This window comes from Cupressus sempervirens, chromosome 5, assembly GCF_028749045.1.
Source record: "Cupressus sempervirens isolate cs-2001-9-10 chromosome 5, ASM2874904v1, whole genome shotgun sequence".
Taxonomy (NCBI): domain Eukaryota; kingdom Viridiplantae; phylum Streptophyta; class Pinopsida; order Cupressales; family Cupressaceae; genus Cupressus; species Cupressus sempervirens.
In genome coordinates this window covers 97,047,661-97,055,222 of record NC_143122.1, presented here as the reverse complement: position 1 = coordinate 97,055,222, position 7,562 = coordinate 97,047,661, and positions in this window count along the sequence as shown.

Sequence of the window (7,562 nt, the reverse complement as noted above, 5' to 3'; positions counted from 1 at the left end):
CAAATGATGACTAGGATCTTTTGGATAGAAAGGCACTTGGAAGCATTCAATTATGCCTTACACCATTGGTGGAATTAAATATTACAAAAGCAAAGACAATAGAAGAGTTGATGCAAACCCTAGCAAAATTGTATGAAAAGCCTTCTGCTTCAAACAAGGTATTTCTCATGAATTGTTTATTTAATATGAAAATGATAGAAGGTGGATCTACTGCAGATCATTTAAATGAGTTCAATACTATTACTAGTCATTTATCTTTTGTGGGTTCTTCTAATTTTGTGTTCTTTGCCTAAAAGCTAGAATAACTTGGTAATGGTTGTGAGTAATTTTATTCCTAGATCTAGTACCCTAAAATATGATGATGTGATCAGTGTTATTTTGAGTGAGGGAACTCGTAGGAAAACCTCAGGTGGATCTACATTAAGAAGTGCTTTGAACGCACAAAGTTAAAGTAGAACGACTGAGAGAGGAAGTAATTCCAAAAATCATGAGAAATCAAGAGAAAAGTCAAAGGGGAGGAGGTCTCAATCAAGATGACCGAATGACTATTGGTATTGTAGGAAACCAAAGCATAAAAAGAAAGATTGTTGGACTCGAAAGAAAAATGAAGGAGATAAACTATATGGAGACAAGGAGGCAAATGTGGTAAGTAAAAAATCTGAAGAGGATGCTTTACTTCTATCTTTAGAAAGTGTTGATGATTCATGGGTTTTAGATTCTAGTGCTTCATTTCATGCTACACCTCATAGAGGTTATTTCATTGATTATGTCCAAGGGGATTTTGAACTTGTTTATTTGCAGAATAATGAACCCTATCAGATTGATGGAAAGGGAAAAGTTAAGATCAATTTGTAGAATGGGAATCATTGAATACTACATGAGGTAAGACATGTTCCAAGACTGAGTAGGAATTTAATTTCAATAGTGCAACTTAGTGATGAGGGTTGTGTAGTTACTTTTAATGATAAAAATTGGAAGGTTTCAAAAGGTTCCCTCATAATAGCAAAAGGTGTGAAAGTAGGCATCTTATATGTTTGTACATGCCATATTGTTTCTTCTATTTTAATTGTTTTAGAGAAAAATTAATGTTCAGGAACAATTGCTGCAGTTGAACAAGGAGAACAAATAATTGCTATAAATATTGATATAATGCTCTGGCACAAAAAACTTGGGCATATGAGTGAGAAAGGTATGAAAGTACTTCATTCAAATAAAGTTTTACTAGGTTTGAAATGTGTTAGTATGGATTTCTATGAAAGTTGTGTGTATGGAAAACAAAAGAGAGTGAGTTTTGTGAAGACTAGGAAGGAAAGTAAAAAGGAAAAATTAGAGCTTGTGCATACCAATATATGGGGATTGACTCAAGTCTCTTCCATGGTGTCTCTCATTATTATGTGTTGTGGTCCCACAATGCACGCCCCGTTCCTACTATTAGGAATGGGGGCCCCCTACTTTTTTTAAGTTCTTGAATTCATGATTCGAGATTGGAGAAAATGTTAGAGCCAAAAAATTGAAAAAATTCAAAAAAAAAAAAAATAATAAAGAAAAAAGTGAAGTGCACACCACATACAAGGTGCATGGCACACACCATGCACCGCATAGGTAGGCGGGGTTATAAAACCTCGCATTGCCCCCAAAACCCTAACTCATTTCATTTTTTGAGCTCAACCATTCAAAGCATAAGGTGAGCAATGAAATACAATGCAACCCTCACACTCTCGGGCCACACCATGCAACACGCAACCATCGTACCACTGCCCTTGCCTCACACTCCCACACCGCATTGCGTAGCGTGCACCCACCTCACACTCTCACACCGTGTCACACAAAGCGCGTCAGCCTCACACTCTCACCCCACACTGCATAGTGCGCACCCATCATGCCACTTACTTCCACTTCTAGTTTGCACTCGAGCGAGCCGTGCCCACCTCTGTGCCACACCCACACACATGCCCACCTCCATGCTGCACTCATGCGCATGCCCACCTCCGCACCGTGTCCATTTCAAAACCCTAGCAGTGCTCCTGTGCGCATGCCAACTCCATCACTTCACTCGCATCATGCCGCACGTGCTACCAATCCACCTCTTTTAAAAAAATAATAATAATATAACAAAAAAAAATATATATATATAAATAAAAATAAAAGTAACCCACCTTTTAAATTTTTTTTTTGTCAATAGTCAATTAAAGAGTAATTGATTATTTTTTCATTTTTTTATTAGATTTTCATTATTTTGAGCTAATTAACATTGTCCTTGTGTCATACAGGTTAAATGGTGTCCACATCCAGGGAGGAAATGACACCCAAGCCCATTGTGTTCAAATTCTAAGGCATGTTGTCAAAGTCGAGATTTCATGACGATCATGCAAAAATCAGGGAAATTGACTTGGGGCACATAGATTTGGGAGAATTCCTTAGAATTTACAACAAATCTACGAAAATATCTACACTAGTATCCTCATTGATTCATTCCAGGTTGGCGAGCATAGCTTCACATCCAATATCGGTGTAGTCAGCAAAATTGATCATGGCTCTCCCACTATATTTTGTTTCTGAAGAGAGAGTGGTTAAGAGTGTAACTAGAGAAGTGGTCCATGACCTCTAACCCAAAAACATTGAGAGGGTCTTCCACCTTCCGAGGGCAGATCAATTCATTAGACTCTCATATGAAGTAGTAGAGAGATGGTACAGGGAGCACCCCGAAGAAGCATCAAAAATCATCCAGTCCTCATATCTCATTGAGAAGACTCCTTTGGATAGGGTCACATGAAAAGTGGACATGACTAATGGATACATGAAGGAAGATATTAGATATTCCATCATTCTTTTGAGCAAAGTCATGTGTCTACCCGCAGCTGGCCACCTCAGTGCTTTCATGGTCAACTTCATTGAGATAATCAAGATGACAAGGATGCCACTAGACTGGGCCACCACACTAAGTGAAAACTTGTGTGAGCAATTGGGAGTAGTTAAGGAGAAGAAGAAGTTTTATATGACTTCTTACATGATATATTTACTTGTAGCAAGGGCAAAAAACTACCCTAGTTTGTACAAGAGAGGCAATATGCAGCATCCTAATGCCTAGCACTACATTGTCTACCCTCAGCTGGTGAGGAAGAAGCTCTTGGCACAGAGCAAGGAATATATAATTGTGAATGACACATTCATCTTCACGGTCATTCGATTCATTAAAGATGATTACACAAAAAGGTTATCTGATGAGGCAAAAGCACATATAATAGCTCTCGGGGCCTACTTCATCCAATTTAAGACATTCACATATTTGCAAGTAGTTGGTGCCACTATCAACCCCAAGAAGCTCCCCAGATATCCAAGTAGCAAACTAGTGTTATTGGAGATTTCTCGACAAATTGAGTCTGCATATGAGAGGGTGAAGAGACAGAAGAGACCCTGTTGGACTTGGTCCCTAGTTATTGGACCATATCAAGTTTAATAAAAGTAAGATATTCCATCCTTTGAGTGGGAATGAAAAAATTATCCCCTCGAAGAGTACAACTCCCATAGGCTCTATTTTGATAATATTGGGGGAGTGGAGAGTTTGGTCGAAAAGGAGTTCCCTCATGAAGATGCCATAGAAGATCATTAGATGAACGCCACAAATGACTATGATGTCTACATAAGAGACTATTGTAGGATGACTTTGTATCTAATAGAGAAAGTTCTCAAGCTAGACATCCTGGAGGAAATAAAGCAACAGGATTCACGGGAGCTGCTGCACCCCCTGTTCAACTCAAAAAAAATAGGAGAGAGGCCCATTATGAATGTTGAGGTTGACAGAGAGGAGGGTGATGATATTAATCATCAAGAAAGGTAAGTTGTCAGAATGACAAAGGATTGGATCAAGAAGCCTTTTCAGGTTGAGCCAATAACTGACACTGTGATCTTTCACGCTCAAGCCCACCCTAAGAAAGGTAGAGGGAGGAAAGTTACAATTCCTAGCTTTTCTGCCTAGTCTCCCATCAGGCTAGAGATAGTATACCAACTTGATTTCCCAGTTGGATACTATCATCCTCTAGAGAGGAAGGGAAAGAAAAAAAGGAAGAGGACCTCCTCTCAAAGGATTCAAATAGAACAGGGTGAAGCGCAAGTACCTCTCTAGCAATAGGAAGACAGTGTACAAGGGTCTAAGGATATTGGTGCTTCCTAAGTCTAGGATGACCCTCAATTGCCTCCCTTTGTGCCTATCAAATCAGAAGAGGGAGAGAGTCAACACGTTTCTATTTCTCCTTCACAAGAAGAGCCAACATCCCCTTCTGCCTCCATAAAACAAAAGAGGATCAAGATTTGAATGAAGAAAAGGAAAAGGGTGACTAGGAGAATGGTACCTTTTCTGTCTGTTCTTGAGACCATTCCAAAAGGGGAAGAGGAGGAAGAAGAGGAGACAAATGAAGAAGAGTAGCTACCCTTGTAGAAAAGAACCCAGCTAGCCAGAGCCACCAAGCAAGAAAGGAGAAGAAGTACTATGGGTATATTGCCATCCACCCTAGCAAGACCCTTGGAAGTCTCTTCTTCGGAAGATGAAGTACAAAAATGGGTGGATGAGAAAAGTGAAGAAGGTGATGATGTTTTCAAAATGTCAAATTTTGATTTTATGGCCGTCGGTACAAAACTAGTTGGGGATAAGATCAAGGATACCCCTATAGGTGAACCTCAACAAGAAGACTGGACATAGATGTTGCCAAATTCATAGGGTCCTAATCTTACTCCCCCATCTCCACCACAAGTCACAGTGGTAGATAAGGGCTCAGTTACTCCTTTGCCCCAATTTTTAGAAGAGGAATGGATTTAGAAGGAACCATCATAATGGGAAGGACTAGAACAAACAACAACCAAAGAAGTATCAAAGGAGGGACAAATGGTGAAACATTCTCAGCCACCTTCCCAAGACACTGAGGTGCAAGCTATAGGGTCCACTGAGACTGAGACTACAAAAGAAGAACCCTTGTAGAGGGAAACAACTCTAAGGAGGAGCGATAAGGGGAAGGAGGTTGTAGAACACACCCCTTCATCTTCGAGAAGGTCTTCAACTGAACACATCACAAGATGGGTCCAAAAGGAAATAATGAGGAATACTACACCTAAAATTCCATGCTTCAAAGAAAGACATTTTTGAGATTGTGGAGATTTTGAATAAATTTGAGTCCCCATCACATGAGGCAAGACCGTTGGCATTTGTCACCAGTGTCGTTCCTCTTCAGGACATAAGTGTAGAAAGCCTTGGTCCCCCCATGCTTGGGAGACCTACATGGGATACAACTTGATTGATGGTCACCATGGGAGTCAAAGAAATCCTCAAGAGCATGGAGTAGGAAGAGGTTGAACTTTGAACACTTTGAAGGCAGATCAAGATCCTAAAGGGATATTTGGTTGAAGTGGTTGGTTCTCTTGATCCTGAGCACCCTGAGGACACACTAAATACCATTCTTAGAGAAGGGAGAGCTATGCATATAGATCCATTTTTGAAAGCCTATCAATAATGGCAGGAAAGTTTTGAGGAGAAAGGTATTCCGATTATCATGAGAAATTTGAAGTTACTGCATGCTACGTAGGAGACCATGAATAAAATCGTAGCGATTTTGAAGTAGGACTTCAACATTATGGATGAAGTAAGGGCCTAGAGTAAGGATTGACAAACTCTACAAGCCATGAATGGGTAAAGGTACCAGATTTTGATTGATATATATATATATATATATATATATATATATATATATATATATATATATATATATATATATATATATATATATATATATATATATATATATATATATATATATATATATATATATAGGAGAAGAGTTAGATATGATTGATGATTTGATAGAGAAAATAATGGATAGTAATAAAGTAATGGAAACATTACATGAGGAAATTCATCGGCTCAAAGACTAAGCCCAAGAGAAAATTTTGGAAGCAGAGAGACACTACAATGATGCTTGCTTGGATATTTTTGAAGATGAGGAATGAGAAAAGTTGTCACTTATAGAGACAATGGTAGAGAATTTCAGGAAGATTTTTGTGGACATTGCTGATGATGAGGACATCTGACAAGCCTTCTGAATTGAAGAAGCTTTATTAGAATTGGATACCAAACTCGAGGATTTTTCTCACAACTTAATTGAGGTAGACAATTACAGGAAAAAGGTTAAGGACAAATACGAGGCTTTGGATTTATTAGATGTGGCTAAAATTATTGAGAAATTCAGGAGAAAACATCCAAACATAATTTTGGGATAAAGAAGAACAAAACCCATATGCTAGAATTTCAATTTTGACACTCAATAAAATTTTGAGATTTTGGACCATTTTGAGACGTGCAGGTCCGCAGGTCCATAGCTTTGCAAGTGTACATTTTCAAAAAACTTTCATCAATAGTCAACTGCTAGTTCCAAAAATAAAGCTTTCCATGCATCGAAAACGCATTCTGACGGCAATTTAACTCCTACAAATGTCCTGTGAAGGATCAACTTCCTTTTTTTGGCACTTTTAGACACTTCGACTTTGACTCAGAGCTTTCTCTTTCTCTCTTCTCTCATTTTTCTTTATTTTAAACATGTAAAAGGCTCATGCATCCAATTAATGAATAAAATATCGATGGAATCTTGTTTAGCACCAGTTAGATTGTTAGTTTGTATATAATTAGTTTGTTTTATTGTTTAAAAGCATTTTATTGCATGAAGATATCTCTTTCTCTCAATACAAATTGAAGAGGCGATTTCTTATAAATACCCCATTGTAATATGTAATCAAGTTTGCTGTTATTATGCAATAAAATTATGCTTTTGGTGTGTTGTGATTCTTGCCTGAATGTGTCATATTTTTTTGTGAATTGTTCACGGAATTGTGATTGAGCCAAAGGTTTTTTTCTTTGTTTTTGGTTGTGCGATCTTTTAGTTTTGGTGTTCGCTACAATTTGATGAATTCTGCTAATGTATCTAGGTTGAGAAGAAATCATCAAATTGAGCATGTATAACTTTTCATCTCGCATGAGTGCACTTTTCATGGCCTTGCAATTTGATGAAGAGTGAAATATCATATGATCATTAAAGTTTCTTATCAACAATTGCATCAGTGAAATTGAGTAAGCACTGCTCCTACTTTCATTGGTTACCTACCAATCTCTTTGAAAGCTTAACTCACAAACATGTTTTTTTCTGTAGCTTATGTTTGTTAGGATTTCAATTTCACATTATTTTCTTTGAATTTCATGTTATTTGTTTTAAAATTCTTGTTATTTTCTTTACTAACCTCTTGTTAGAATAGGATTTCATACTAGTTTTACAGTTAGACTGCATTCATAAACATAAAAATACAAAAAACATAATTCTTTTTTATGTTATTCTTGAATAGTATGTAGATTCTTCATTTAATTTGAGATTAAAATGAACTAAAAAAGGCCTCTTTGTGAACATTCACATTTATCTTCAATTGAGCAAATTCTAGTAGGTCGCAAGATCGCCTGAAACCTTGGGGTTGATTCACAAAATCAGCTTTTCAAGAGAGGAATTTGCAAGAATTCCTGCCATTCAGCATTG